The sequence below is a fragment of the Taudactylus pleione genome, unplaced genomic scaffold, assembly GCF_031769625.1.
Source record: "Taudactylus pleione unplaced genomic scaffold, aTauple2 ptg000018l, whole genome shotgun sequence".
NCBI lineage: Eukaryota > Metazoa > Chordata > Amphibia > Anura > Myobatrachidae > Taudactylus > Taudactylus pleione.
In genome coordinates, this window is record NW_028284420.1 from 19,004,189 (window position 1) to 19,020,111 (window position 15,923).

The following is a 15,923-nucleotide window of genomic DNA, read 5'->3' on the forward strand; positions in this document are numbered from 1 at the left end:
GTGAGGTAAGGTGTATGTGAGATGGAACCTCAAAGCGAAGGAACAGATCATGAGTTAAGGATAGGAGTGTGAAAGGTTGAGGGAAGCACACAAACAAAGTAACAGAGCAGAGGCTAGACATAGGGAAAAAAACAATGGAATGGATGGAGGAGACGTAAGATGTTGTGCAGTGAGACATGACAGAAGAGGAGCATAGTAGGGAGGAATGATTAATATGTCAGATGAGAGATGTCGGTGGTAAAGAAGAAGTGAGGTGGAGGCAGGACACTGGAATGTCCAGAGGGAGAGTAAAGTAAAGAAGCCACTTATTCAGAGTTGGACATAACGGTAGAGCAAAATGTGTCTAAAGAAAGTTTAATTTTTGCAACTTATTCACAGTGGGTCACATATACAAGTTTGCAAGCCAATTAACCTACCAATATGTTTTTGGTGTGTGGGAAGAAACCGATGCAGCCAGAGGAAACACATGTAACCACGGAGAGAACCTACAAACTCCTCACAGATGGACCATGACTGGGAATTGAACTCATGACCCCAGTGGTGTGAGGCAGTTATACTAACCACTACATAATCAATGCTGTGAGTGTGAGAAAAGCTAAACATTGCAGTAAACGATATATGCACATTTGAATATAATGTAGACAAGTGACTTGGAGCATCTGAATTGCTAAGTGAAGAAGATGTAAAATATATTTTTTTCTGACAGTACATGTATGTGGATCCCTGCCTCTACCCAACAGGGTATGCAGCACACTTTATTTGTGTCAAACGAGTCTTGAGTTCTTTGCATTTGACAACATATTTTTTAAAATGTATTACTTTTTTTTATTGACCACAGGTCAATACGTTATGAACATGCCAGAGTTTTTATATGCAGAGCCGTAGCCATAGAGGCCATGTTTAGAGAGAATTCAGAAGGACACTGTCACGACTGGGCAATGGGGCTACCTCTGATGAGGTTGAAAACCGGGGGGTTTTGGATATCCATAGGGGAAAATGGTGACAGTGACGGACTAAGGGCCTGATTTAGACCTGCTCGCAAGCGGGTCGATGGCCAGGCAGTGCACACGTGCGGCGTGCACCCTGCGAGAAATCAATCGCTCCAGCACTCGCATCCAAAAGAGGCGGCTGTTGATGTTGATCGAAAGCTCGCCCCGTATGGCAGGCGGGTCGTATGGCAGGCGGGTCGGGGGGAGTGGCTGGCCAAATGGAGGCGGCCCCACTGACATCACGAGTGATGTCAGTGGTGAGCTTCCGGCTATATTAGAGCCGGAAGCTCACTGGGGCTTGCGGCAGACGAGACCCTACCACAAGGGTCTCGTTGCAAGCCTCGATGGTCGCGACCATCACCTGGCCGCTCGCTAAAGCTGTGGGTGGTCACCCACAGCTTAGCGAGCGGCCAGGAGGCCGGACTGAAAAAAAAAATGCCCTTCAGACCTGCGAGCTGCCTCCGGCAGAGAGCTGCCTCCGGCAGGAGGCCGGACTGAAAAAAAAAATGCCCTTCAGACCTGCGAGCTGCCTCCAGCAGAGAGCTGCCTCCTGCGAGCTGCCTCCGGCAGAGAGACTAGAATAATATACAGAATATAACTGACACAGAGAACACTGAGAATAGCGAGGAGGAATGGAAACAGGATTTATACACAGGGAGGGGTATTTGTACACAGAGGTGCGGCTCTAGCCACACTGACAGCTGACTTGGTCATTTAAACACAGGAATGTGTATTTGAACACAGAGATGTGCCCTGAGACATGCAGGATGAATCAGTGGCTGGTATCGACCACAGGAGCACTGGGGACGCACAGCATGGACTTGTAACTTGTACGGAACACAGGAACACCGGGGACAGACAGGAGGAACTTATAACTGGAACTGAAGACAGGAACTGAATAAGGAGCGGTGCAATTTAGAGACACACAGGATAATCTTGAAGCTTGTAAACACAGGTTCAGATTGCACAGTGGTGCAGCTGTAAGACATGCAGGATGAACTTGTAGCTTGTAATCACATGGATAGAATGCACAGTGAGACATGCAGGATGAACTTGTAACTTGTAATCACAGGGATAGAATGCACAGTGAGACATGTAATCACTGGGAGAGCTTGCACTGAGGTGCAGCTGTGAGACACACAGGATAGTATACACGGAGGTCTCAGGAAACACAGGAAACCAGGAACACCAAGGAAAAATATACAGCCTCTGGAACACGAGACGGTCATCATAAGGAATGACTACGTGCAGTCATATAGTGATGTTGAACAGCTATTTCCTGTTGGAGTCGGTCCTAAATACCCATAAGCAGCTGGTCATTGGATCCTGAGATCAGCTGGGACACTAGCAGGACTGCCATTGGAGGAAACTGGTCAGGTGATATGAACCAACATGGCTGCACCCATGCCTGCCAGCACAGGAGTCAGGACCCATGCATGAAAGTCTTACCGGACCCCGGGGAGAATCCTCAGCCATAACCCACCACTGCCACAGATGTCTGAACGCCTCGGAGCCTAAAGAAACCAGTCCAGCGGTGAGTAAAGTCCGATCCCAGGCCGGATCCTGACAGAGACACTGTGCAAGCCATAAGCAGGGCCAGATTAAGGGCCTGGGGCTGAAAATGTTAAAGGGCATATTGTGGGAAATTGAGGAGGTGTGGCCAGTGCTGTGTGGGTGTGACCAGTGCCAAGTGGGAGTATTCATCCCGTACAATATCAGCCCCAATGTCTCCCTAAATATGTAAAAGTATAAAAATTGCATCATTTTGGGAGGAAAATAGAAATATAATTTTAATACTTATGATTTATGGTTGACCGAGTGGCCAGCTGGGTGGCTGGTCATCATCTTGCTGTCATTATGATGGGTCTATTTTTATATGGAGGCCTGGAGCTGTAGCTCCATCCGCCCCACTGTTAATGTGGCCCTGGCCATAGGGGGTTGCAAGTGTCAATGGTGATTTTATTTGATAATTTTGATATTCTTAAAAGGGATTAGTTGGACAAATACAACAAATAATTGATATTCCTCTACTCTTGTGCAGAACCTCCACCCCTACCCTCCTGTACTTTTGCCCTCATCTGCATGCCCACTGCCCGTGTCTAGTAGACTGCTATAGTCTTGTGTGGGTGGTCATAGTTTTTCTGCTCTAGGAAATAACATTCTGAACTAGTAAAATGGGATAAATTAGGCAATACTAACCCACCCATATGTTATCCCATACATGCCGACTTTTCAGCTACCCCCTCCAGAGGGTGTGCAGCGAAGTGGGTGGTGCAGGATGCATGGCGCTACGATCACATCATCTATGCCCTGCCATATAATGCCAAGACTACCAGAATTGTAAAGCAGGGGATGGGGGCCACAATTATGTGAGACAGTGCAAATCACGTCATCAAGCTGCCCAGACCTCCCACTTCACTGTAGAAGTTGGTGGCCGTGGGGCCTCCTGTAGACTTACATGTTTTTGCGGACATGCGGAACCGCCCCCCCCCCCGCCCCCCTTAAGTTTTGGAAATCTCTCGGAAAGGGATTGCAGGAAAATATGTATTATCCTTTGTACTGAGAATCTGCAAATTAACTAAGCTCTGCATTAATAACACGTATACAGGATTACACTGGAATTACATTAGGCTCTGCATATGAAGCAAATGTTTTCCTGCAAGCAGACAACAAAAATGTACATATAAAACACCATATATATGTCCCGGGATGCAGTCGGGAGACCCGCTAACGTGATCCCGACATCCGGCTTCCCGACTGCTTTATCCCGGCGTGGGTTAAATGACTAGACGCCTGTAATTTTCCCGACGCCGGGAGACAGGCGCCCAGCATCCCGATCAAAGGGATGCCGGGCGCCGCGAGCGGACAGCCGCAAGGGGGGGAGGGTTAGGTTTAGCGCACTCGGGGGGGACATAGTTTTAGGCACCCCCCCGGGAGGGTTAGGGTTAGGCAGCGGGGAAGGGGGGGTTAGGGTTAGGTACTTACAGGGGGGATTAGGGTTAGGCACTTGGGGGGGAGGTTAGGGTTAGGTTAGTTATTACTTACCAGAGGACGATCGGGATATCCAGCGCTGTCGGGCTGCCGCTGCCGGGATCTGTTCATCTGTCGGGCTGCCGCTGCCGGGAATCAAACCATGCGGCCGGCGGTATTTCATACCGATTCCATATGTCCCTGTCACCAAACATTGGGCCTGTCTGCTTTCTGCTCTAAAGGATATTCAGCTTTAGTACATCTTAAATCTCTATTATTTCAAAGGGGTCTGGTATGTTTGGTCGACAATTATCATGTCAACATTCATAAGGATGACATGATGAATGTCAACATGGTAGAAATGCTGACATGCTTAGCGTGTCAACAGTGACCAAGTTGACATTTATCATGTCTACATGGATGACATTAGACTGTCGATAAACCGTCCCTGGTGGTCTAGTGGTGACTTACCTTGTCTCGGTGGAGATGGGTTACGATGGAGACGTCTGAGGAGCAGTGTTCCGGTGAGCATTCTTCCCCATATCCCTAATCCCTACACCTAAGCTTGACCATAGTGCCTAACAGGGCTCGACAAATCCCGGGGGCCAGGTCGCCATGGCTACTAGATTTTGCTGCCTGGCTACTAGATTTTGCAGTGAGGGAGGAAGCAGAGATCTTCATCAGCTTCAGCGGAGGTTCGTGCCTATAGTATTGCGGTGTTCATATCATGCACGGGAGTGCATGTGCTGAGTGTCGCCTGCGATGACTGCTGTGCCTCTGTCCATCCCGGCCTGCACTGACTACTCCTCCTCCATCCTGGCCTGCTCTGATCCCTGCTGTCTGTCCCGGTCTACGTTGATCCTCCTGTACGTCCCAGCTGCCTACTGTCTCCTATCTCCGGCTGCATAGAGCTGGTAGTAGGGTCTATGTGAGGCCAGGTATTGCGAAATGGTTTCAGAGGGATAGTGGTGTGATCACGAGGGGAGGAGGGTGTTGTTGTACTTTCTGGCACCATTATTTTATGTGACATGTGATCCGTTATTACTGGAGGGTGGGGTGTGGAGCAGGGGAGCTGTGCAGAGCAGTGAGGGGAGCCTCCATTTTACTGTATCCATTCAACTGTGTATAACAGTTGAATAACACAGAGCTGTGGTCCTCACTCACTCCTGTAATTTTTTGGGGGGGACGGTGGTCTGGCTCCTACACTTTCATCCTGGCTAATAGATTTTAGAAAAAATTGTCAAGCCCTGGTGCCTAACAATAACCTTCCTACCTCCCCCATCTCCTGCAGCCTCACCTTAAACTACCCCCGCAGCCTAACCCTAAAACTTCCAGTGGTGCCTAACCCTAACTTTTGGCATTCCGAGACGCCAACATTTCACATGGCAAAATTATGCACAGGTCAACATGCTGAAGATGTCACCATGGTGCCTGTCGACATGTTTAATCATGTTGACAGGGACGGATTGAGGTCCACATGGGCCTTGAGCTGAAAATGATCAATGGCCTATTGTGAGAAGCAGAGGAGGTGTAACCGGTGCTGTGTGGGTGTTGCCAGTGCCATGTGGGCGTGTACACCCCTATACTCTCAGCCCCAAAGTCTCTCTAAATATGTAAACGGAAATAAAAAAATGCTTCATTTTGTAATAGAAACACAATTTTACTACTTATGATTTATGGCTGACTGTGTGAACAGCAAATGACCAGTCGACAGTGGCATAGGCAAACGCAGGGGGGGGGGTGGTTCCAATTGCCTGGAAACCCCTCTCCCCAGCCCACACTGTAACCATAATAAAAATAGTAATATAATAGCATTTTACTAGTGCTCCATGTTCTTCTCAGTATCACAAATGAAATAATTAGCACCACGTGTGGATCTTTTGACAAATGTCAGCCAGTACCTGTGCACCAACTAGAAGATATGGAAAAAATGCAGTTAGGGGTGCACTTCTATAGACCATCTATAGGATTAATTATTAATGCTGTATAATAATATACTATCCAGTGCATGATCAGACCAATATGTACATATATGTCAGGACAGTGCTAGGTTCTTCTGCTGCTCGCCAAGACTCCAGGAGTTGCTCCAATGCTCAGGAATGGAGCCTACATCTGAAATGAAAACATTCAGCTCAGGCAGGATGGTCCTACTGCCACATCTAATGGCTTATTGTGATCGCTGGTCCTGTATATGCTGGAATTATGGCACACAATACACTTTGTATGACTGACTGGTTATGCCCTCCTTATGGACTGACCACACTCGCTGTAAAATCAAGCATTTGGAAAGCCCCCTCTAGAAATCCTGCGTTTGCCACTGAGTGTACTGAGTGTACAAATACTAGGGTATTTGGAGCCCAGGGCAAGTTAAAAAATTAAGCATGTGCGCTGCCACAAGGGGTGTGGCCATTGAAAAATGGGGTGTGTCAACATGACACACCACCATTTCTCATCACTCTGGGAACATTCCTTTCCATTCCATATGCACCTTAATGCCCCCAGTAGTAGTGCTCCTCTTGCAATGTCCACTGTAGTAGTGCCTCTTATGCAATGTCCCCAGTAGCAGTGCCTCTTATACAGTACCCCCAGTAGTGCCCCTTATACAGTACCGGAACAAACAGAAAGGGAAAAACTCTGTGTTGTGAGCACTCTTGGGTATTGTACAAAAATTAATACATAACTTTTATTAAATAACAAAAAAATTAAATAAATGCCCTAGATAAATTCCTTTAGAAGGTAGTATAGATAAGTACAATACAGAGAGATATGTGGCTCGTACCGTTTACATTAGTACAAATAAACATATACATATAACCGGTACATACATATCATTAAAAAGGGGAGACAACTCCTTACAAATACAAAAACAGACAACAGTTAGCTGGAACGGACAACAGTTGAGAACATAAAACTGCTTAAGCAGAACGGTATGTTCTAATATTCTAACAGTTCAAAATCAATATAGGATAAAGATTTTTTATATTGATGCCTGGCGAAATATTAGCTGTAAAAATATTCATACCATCTATAAAGCAATCATAGTGTACACAGTCAGTATTCAGTAAATGAAAAATTCACATAGTATTCCTACACAACCTCAAAGGGAAGTAACAGAATAGTCAGGAGACAGAGATATTCTGCCAATGACTCAAAAGGCCCTCACTTTACCCAAGGTCATCTGTGAGAACGTTAAAGAGCCAGTAGCAGACATAGGCCCTCATTCAGAGCCGTTCGTTAGCATCAGTACGCTCGTTGCTTTCCGATGTTGTGAAACCACGCATGCGCCGGTGTTACACTGCGCATGTGCGTACGGCAGATTGCAAGCTTTTTTTCTCTCGTTCGTCAAATTGCGAACAGGAAGTGACATGTCAAATGTGATTGACAGAACAGGCCGTTTTTGGGCGTTGACGTGGGTGGAGATGGAAAAACGCAGGCGTGGCGAGGCGTTTTTGGGGCGTACATAAATTTTCAAATGCGAACGTCAAATGTTTTCGTACCAAGTCATACGTCACTGGGTGATCCTCTTTCCGTTCAAATTGCTCGCACAGCTTGGGGTGTGGATTACTTGACCACAATGGCGATGGCCTTGTCCTCCGGTCCGGGCCTCCTCGATGTTTCATCGATTTATCACGGCTTGTCAGAAAAACAATCAACTTTGAATTGCAAACCAGCTTGTAATGTGTTTTAAAAATAGTTTTTTTGGTTAGCACAAAACCGTACGCAGGTGAAAATCTCAGCTGCTAATTTCAGGATTACACAATCAATTAGCGTACATTTGTAGGAATGTTCTTTCCAATTTTTGGGGGGTTTTGGGATATTGGAACAATAATGTCATCATGTTTGTGTGTATTTTACCATTTTGCTTTTGCCAGGATAATTTGCATCCTTTTTTTATTTTTAAAGTGTTCCTTAAAGAACCCTTTTTTTTAAAACCCATTTTTTTTGGGGGGGGATGTCGTTTTTGGCTTGTGGGCCAGGATTAACTCTAAACCATTTTTCAAATAATGTCACAATACAATGGAGAACATTTGTCAAATTTTTTATTTCATACACACATTTTTAAAGTTTTCTGGTGCATTTTGCAAATACACTTTTTGGGCAGTGTTAGGCAATAATAACTGAAATAATTATGACAAACATATTACCAGTGTTGGCAAACTTAAACAAACACATTAAAAACAATTCACAAGAAAGGAGACGGAAGTTTTGGCCCTAAAGGAATATGGGGCAAGCACAGAAGGAGTGTGGGAAAAGTAGCCAGTGCTGTCATCGTTTCTTTCCCCGTTTGGCTGGGGTAGGGTGGGCGCCAGACCGGGTTCGGGATGTCCTCTGGCTGGCCTGTCCAGAGGCAGATGTTGTGGCCTCTGGACTAGGCACAGGGCTAGGCACATTTGGAGGAATGGCTGTTGGCTGAATGCCAGAGGTGGAGGATCCTGATGTTCCGGCAGGAAAGGAGGTCAGCACCACCATGTGCTGGCGAACGAGCTGTTCCAGGGCATTGGCTATTCTGATGTTGGCCCTGGTATTTTCAGCCAGGGCTTGACCAATGGTCACGTTGGCCGCAGCATTTTGCTCCAGGGCCTCAGCCACACGTAGCAGACTGGCGTCCATCCTCTGCAGAATCTCCGTATGGTAATCCGATTTAAAATTGAGTTCTGTGAGGAGTGCCACTGCCTGCGAGGGGGATTGCCCTGGACTGGCTTCTGCAGGGTCCTCAGCTGGATGTGCTGGTTCCTCCCCTGCAGAGCCAGCAGAAATTCTGCGGCCAAGGCTCCCCTCTGGAGCAGACTCATCCGCCTGTGTCTCTGTGAGAAAAAAGAGAAAAGAGTCACATTAGAATCTACATATTGTCTCAAAAAAATTTCAGAGTTGGTTACATCACAACATTTACCTGGGACAACATGAGGAGCCGCAAAGTCTGGCATGTCCGTATGCATGTTGGACATGCCAAACACCTCCACAGCCTGCAAACACCCCTGTGTCAGCTCTTCCAAATCAGTCAGCTCCAATGACACAGGGGTGGGACCCCCACCTGTCCCCCTTGCATGCCTAGCCCTGTCAGCCAGTTTTTGCTTCAGGCGATATTTGAAGTCTTGCCATCTGTGGGTGAAAAAGTTGGCATTATTCCTGCATTATTTGGCCCTGTATCCTCTTTTTGTGAGTTTATTTTGTTTAACTTACCTGCGTTTGACATCCCGGGCTAGACGGACAAAATCACCCACCCTATTGACATCACTGGCTATCTCCTCCCACATTCTCCACTTCTGGCTTACACCCATATTCCTGTCTGCCTGTGGCAGGATGTCCACACACTTCTGAATCAAAACCTCCATCTCCTTTCTTGTGAATTGTGGCTGCCTTTTCTTTTTGCCAGCTTTGGCCGGAATACTGGGCCCAGCAGCCTCTTCCATGTCATCCTCAACACCTATTTACATTAAATGTTTGGCAATTTAGATGTCAATCTTTCACTCTATTCTGGTTCTAAATAATACTTGAAGAGAAATGAGAGAAATACTTACCGGCCGCCTCTTGGCCATTGTTTGGCTGGTCTGTAGCCATTTTGCTTGTTAAAACTTGAACTACACCAGACCGTTAGTTTTTTTCCGTGACGTATTTATACATGCGTCCTTATTTTTCGACCGCATCATTGATTGTGCGTTCCTATGATCCATCCTTAATTTGAGCGGGAAACGAAACACTATTTATGGCTTTTGGTGACTCGAGTTGAGGTGGCGGGTGTTGCTTGTTGGAGGTTGCATTGTTCGGAGTGTATTGTTGGAGGGAGTAGTGTTTGGAGGAGGTTTTTTGGAGTGTGTTCGAGGCGTTTTTATTTGATCAGATTTCCGTTCGCATTTTTTGGTGTGGTTATTTTATTTGTGGTGTATTTTTTGTGTAAGTTTTTTGCCGTCATCCTTGTGTAAAATATGGATCTACAATTTTTATTTTTTTGTACCAAAAATAAAAAATTTTTTTGTTTGTAGGTTTTTTTTGCCCCAACGATGTTTTTGTTCTGTGACTTATTTATCGTGTATTGGTAAGTTTTGTTTTTAACTTGATTGTAAAATGTTCATGTATTGTTCTTCGCATATTTTGGACTCATTAAGGTTTTTTTTAGGGTTTTTGGGGATGTTAAAAATGCGAACCATTTAGCGCACTTTTGGCTTTATTCCCCTTGTAAAAATGCGAACCATTTAGCGCACTTTTGTAGGCTTTATTCCCCTTGCACTTTATTAGGCTTTATTCCCCTTGCACTTTTGGCTTTATTCCCCTTGTAAAAATGCGAACCATTTAGCGCACTTTTGTAGGCTTTATTCCCCTTGTAAAAATGCGAACCATTTAGCGCACTTTTGTAGGCTTTATTCCCCTTGTAAAAATGCGAACCATTTAGCGCACTTTTGTAGGCTTTATTCCCCTAGTAAAAATGCAAACCATTTAGCGCACTTTTGTAGGCTTTATTCCCCTTGTAAAAATGCGAACCATTTAGCGCACTTTTGTAGGCTTTATTCCCCTTGTAAAAATGCGAACCATTTAGCGCTCTTTTGTAGGCTTTATTCCCCTTGTAAAAATGCGAACCATTTAGCATTCAAATTCTTGGTTGTTTTTTTTGGGGCAAATTGTGGAAGTCCTCTCAATGTAGGTTTACTATTGTTCGAAATGTGTGCTCACCCCCTTTATTTTGGACCATTTTCAAAAAACACAAGATTACAAAATGGCCACCCCAAATTCTAAACTTTTTTTGGTATTTTGAAATGTAGGTTTTTGAAATCATGACAATACCCCGGCATGTAAGCATCTTTGGATTTTATCGTAAAGATAAGTATTTTTTTGTCTTTTTTTGGGGCAACATACCTTAACTACAATTCTTACCATTTCAGGTTGATGTTGGTCGTATTATTGTGGCCATGCTGCTGGAAGCCGACCAACCTCAATCTCGTCCCAGGCGTAGGCATCGTAGGCGTGCAAGGCCCCAGATATATAGAACACGTGCCACCCTTTTTGGAATGCGCGATGATGAGGTGTTAAGGCGCTACCGTCTTCCGCCCCAAATCATCATAGACACTCTCTCATTAATAGAGAGTGATCTTGAGCGGCAAATTGACAGTCCTACAGCAATACCACCACTTACGCAATTTATGGCGGTGTTACATTTCTGTGCCTCAGGATCCTTTCAAACCACGGTGGGAATAGTTGCGGGAATCTCCCAATCCTCCTTTTCAAGGATCCTGAGGGCAGTGATGGAGGCCCTTTTCAAGCACCTCCATCATTTTATTAAAATGCCTTTGGATATGGGTTCCCTTAGTGTGGCGAAGGCCAATTTTTACCAAATAGCTGGCTTCCCACACATCATAGGGGTTGTGGATGGTACTCACATACCACTTCAGCCTCCAGCACGGCTGGAGGCCATTTTTCGGAACCGAAAACACTATCACTCCCTGAATGTAATGGTGGTATGTGATGCCTCCCTCCAGATTCTGTCCCTGAATGCAAAATTACCCGGGAGTGCACATGACTCATTCGTCATCCGGCAATCAGGGATTTGGCATAAATTAAACAACCTACAAGCTGGTGATGCGTGGCTTCTGGGTAAGTGGAGACCTTTTTTAGATACCAATGCAAAGCTTGATACACAGTGATCCTGATTTTGTAACTTCTTTTTCACAGGAGACAGTGGCTACCCTTGCACGCCCTGGCTGCTCACTCCTTATTTGGCTCCCACACCAGGGCCACAAAGTGAGTATAATTCCGCACTTACAGCCACCAGGCAAGTGGTGGAGTGCTGTATCTGCCTTTTAAAAGGCCGATTCAGATGCCTCCACCGCTCTGGTGGCGAGCTCATGTATTTGCCGGATATGGTTTCGAAAATTGTGGTCCTGTGTGGGATATTTCACAACATCACCATAAGGAGTGGTGTCCCAATGCAGTCAGAGGATGCCTTGCCTGAGGATGGCCCCCCCGAGGTTGGTCAGAGGTCAGTATGTGGGGGGCCCATACGCGATGATGTGGTGGCCCGTTTTTTTAGGTAATTATTGTCCCAAATGAAGTTAGATGACACAATGTAGACATGTAATAATGTAATTAACAATTTTAACAATTTTTTTTTTTTGTGTGTTTTATTCCATAATATTTTTCGTGAAAACCATGACTACTACCTGATCGTAAAAATTGACTTCATGTGGACACATTGGATTTAACTTCTGGACCAAATTTGTCGTCAACTCATTTGTGGAATCATGTTGGCATGCCACTTCGTCAAACAGTTCTTGATTGTTTTGTTTTTGTATATTTTGGGTGTAGGCTGATTTTTGAAGAGTGTTTTCACTGTGTGTATTGATTGTCCTTAATCACTTTGTGTTTCTTAATTTTGATTAAATAAATTTTGGTTACGTTAAAAAAAACATTTCCTTTCTAAATTACATGCCCTTAAGCAAATTAAACTTGCTTAAGGGCTAATCCTGTAATGATTAAAATTTTGCAGTATTTTACCATGCTTAGTGGCTCAAAACAAACACCCCAAGGTATTATGGTGAATCAGTATGTTTTCGAATCTCGGCCTAAACAGGTTTCATTTAATATTTACCTTACCCCCCCCCCCAAAAAAAAAAGAATATTCTACACACCTATTGGTATTGTTAGGTGTTGAATGTGCCAGCTTACATAATTCAGCTTTCTACAATCTAAGTTACATTACTTTAAAATACTTGCTGCAATAGTCGACTTATGTAAGGTTAAACAATATAATATTTACAGAGAAGGAATGAGACTTTAAATGAAACTTGTTTTTTTATTTTTTGAAAAAATTTCCAAATTTGGCCAAAACAAAAAAATTAATGGCGCAGGATCCCCGGCATGCCTATAACATGGCCCCTCAGCCTCTGCACACACGCTGCTGCCTCCGTCAGCCGCCTCTGGTCCTCTGTAGGTTAAAAAATTGAGGTGCTTAAAAAAAAACACGTAATTTTGTTTGACAAACAACTGCCAAAGGAAATTCAACTTTACAAAAAGTGACAATTTGGACAAACATTACAATTCAAAGCCAACATTCTTGGCCCAAGTAAATTCCCAAAAATGACTCAGAAAACTAAAAATTGTTAAAAATGAGAAGTACGCAGAAAAACTACTTTGGTGGGTACCGTAAACAAGAGATACAAGTATGAGTGTTTGGATTTTGGAAAAAACAGTTTTAATAAAGACCAGATAACATTTTTGATTGGCTAATGTATTTGGAAAATTAACAGGAACCATTCTATTGGTTAGTGTATGAGTCATGTGTTCGACAGGCTAAAAAATCTAATGTGAGTTATGATTGGCTTAATGCAGTGACATGCGTTAGCTAAATTAAATCAAAAAATTAAACAAGTAAAATATGCGTCAGACAAAACATGGAAAACAATAGGAAAAATGACAAAAACGTGTATTTTGGATAAAGAAACCATTGTTTAAACCGTACGTATTCTGCGTGAAAAAACAAACACGGACAAGAGTAAAGTTTATTGAAAATGAAAAAAAAACGAATTTCAAACATGTGAAGAGCAATTAAGCTAATTGAGCTCTTGATTGGCATGATACGATTAAAGGATGTATGCAGAATGAACGAGCAGGTAATCGAAATCTGACAGGCCCACTTCCGGTTTGGACTTGTGCGAGCGTTCCCTGCAAGCAAAATTGGAGATGTACGGTCGCAATTTGGCTCGCTCGTTAGCTAGAGGAGGGGTTGGGAGACTATGGGGCGGAAGATTAGCTGCGTTCGAAATTACGAGCGAGCGCTTGAATTAAAATTTTTTGGCACGTACGCCGAACGTGCGAACGGCCACTTGCGTCCGGGTCTGAATCAGGGCCATAGTCCCCTAGAGTATAAAGAGTGAATGATACATTTCTCAGAGTGGGTCTCAACTTTCTGGACGTCTTACTAAAGCATACAACGTGCAGCGAAAGGACCATATATCTGAGCCAGTAATCATACAATCAGAAAGATACAATAGTGAAAAGTTGTTATTGTACACCTACAAACTGCAGTGTGTCACATTACATACAAGACTGCAATGATTATACCAAAATGGTGTCAGATGACAAGGAGAAATATCAGAAAAGTGAGGGAACAGAACCGATGCTCCCAGTTCTACCACAACTCATTCCAAAGGCCATTGATGAGAGTTGTGACATGGGAGGACAGTTATACCCTTTGAAAATCAGGAGTGAGTGATACGTTACTCAGATATTCCTTTCTGCTTTCTGATGTCATACTCTGGGCATAGAACAACTGATGAGAGAAGTACTGGTCTGAGATTGTACCTAATCAGTCAGAGTGATACAAAGTTGTAGACTAAGCCATTTATAGCTATTTAGAATCAATGGAGGCTTTAATAGGATGTATACAAAAATAAAATTGTTGTAATAATCAATGAATCAAACTGTGCCCATGCATGATAAGCAACAAATCCAAAATATGTATACTACAAATATTGATAGTATAGATATAGTCCAAAAAAATCTTTAAGATACCCTTATGTTATCCGGTAACACTTGATGTTTCCACAAGGTCTAAACATTAATAAATCTTGTGTTTCTACAAGAGAACACCATAGTAGACAGACCTTAAATGTCCGCTAAGTAGTGTACTAAACATAATGAAACAAAATCAGAATCCTTAATATAAGTCGCATCACATGTTCTCATGGGGAAATAAATGTCCCAATATGAATTCCCTGATGTTATCTCCTAAGGATTAATACATAGGAGGAGATGCTAAAACATACAAACATTAGTGCAAACTTGAAAAAAGTTATATATTGCAAACATAATCAGAATCGCGATCCTCTATGGGAATTATGTGTAATAGTGTATCCAAAATATCAAATGACTGATGTGGTTTTCCTAAGGAAACCAGAATAAAGGATTTTTTAAGGTATACACTCAAAGTGAAAAAATGTATAGAAAATTATAAAAGAATTGTGCCATTAGTAACATTGAAAAACATACCCCGACTTGTGTTTAGAATGTCAAGGTATCCAAAATGATCTATGCAGGTGTATAAAACAAAGGACGCAATAGCTTACCAGACATAGGACACATGGTTAAACATGAAAAAAGTCTTACTGAATACCGACTGGTAGATGCAAAATCCCGTGTTGCGCAGCCACGGGCACCCTTGCTGTCTGCCGATGCGCGTTTCGCCAATGGCTTGTTCACAGAAAGAACAGCTGCCCCAATACATTCATTCTAGATTTGTTCTAGTCTATTATAGGTATAGTGGTCCCATTATCCTACGATAATATATTCCTCCTTTTAGTCTGTGCGACGATATTCCCCCTCCCCTTTCCTTGTTTTGTTCCCTTATACAGTACCCCCAGTAGTGCCCCTTATTCAGTGCCCCCAGTAGTGCCCCTTATACAGTGCCCCCAGTAGTGCACCCTTATACAGTGCCCCCAGTAGTGCATCCTTATACAGTGCCCCCATTAGTGTCCCTTATACATTGCCCCCAGTAGTGCACCCTTATACAGTGCCCCCCAGTTGTGCCCCTTATACAGTGCCCCCAGCAGTACCCCTTATACAGTGCTCCCAGTAGTGCACCCTTATACAGTGCCCCCAGTAGTGCCCCTTAAACATTGCCCCCAGTAGTGCACCCTTATACAGTGCCCCTTATGCAGTGCCCCCAGTAGTGCCACTTATACATTGCTCCCAGTTGTGCTTCTTATACAGTGCCCCCAGTAGTGCACCCTTATACAGTGCCCCTAGCAGTACCCCTTATACAGTGCTCCCAGTAGTGCACCCTTATACAGTGCCCCTTATGCAGTGCCCCCAGTAGTGCCCCTTATGTAATGCCCCCAGTAGCGCACCCTTATACAGTGCCCCTTTTGCAGTGCCCCCAGTAGTGCCACTTATACATTGCCCCCAGTAGTGCACCCTTATACAGTGCCCCCAGTTGTGCCCCTTATACAGTGCCCCCAGCAGTACCCCCTATACAGT

The 15,923-nt window shown here is 44.1% G+C and overlaps 1 protein-coding gene across 1 annotated transcript in view; it reads left to right on the plus strand.

Moving 5' to 3' along the window:
* The first annotated feature begins 2,397 nt into the window (after positions 1-2,397).
* The window catches only part of SLC17A9 (solute carrier family 17 member 9), a 63,394-nt gene continuing 49,868 nt past the window's right edge, over positions 2,398-15,923 (plus strand). The window contains exon 1 of the mRNA XM_088442823.1: positions 2,398-2,523. The gene's annotated coding sequence lies outside the window, so the exon portion shown is untranslated. The remainder of the gene's footprint in view (positions 2,524-15,923) is intronic.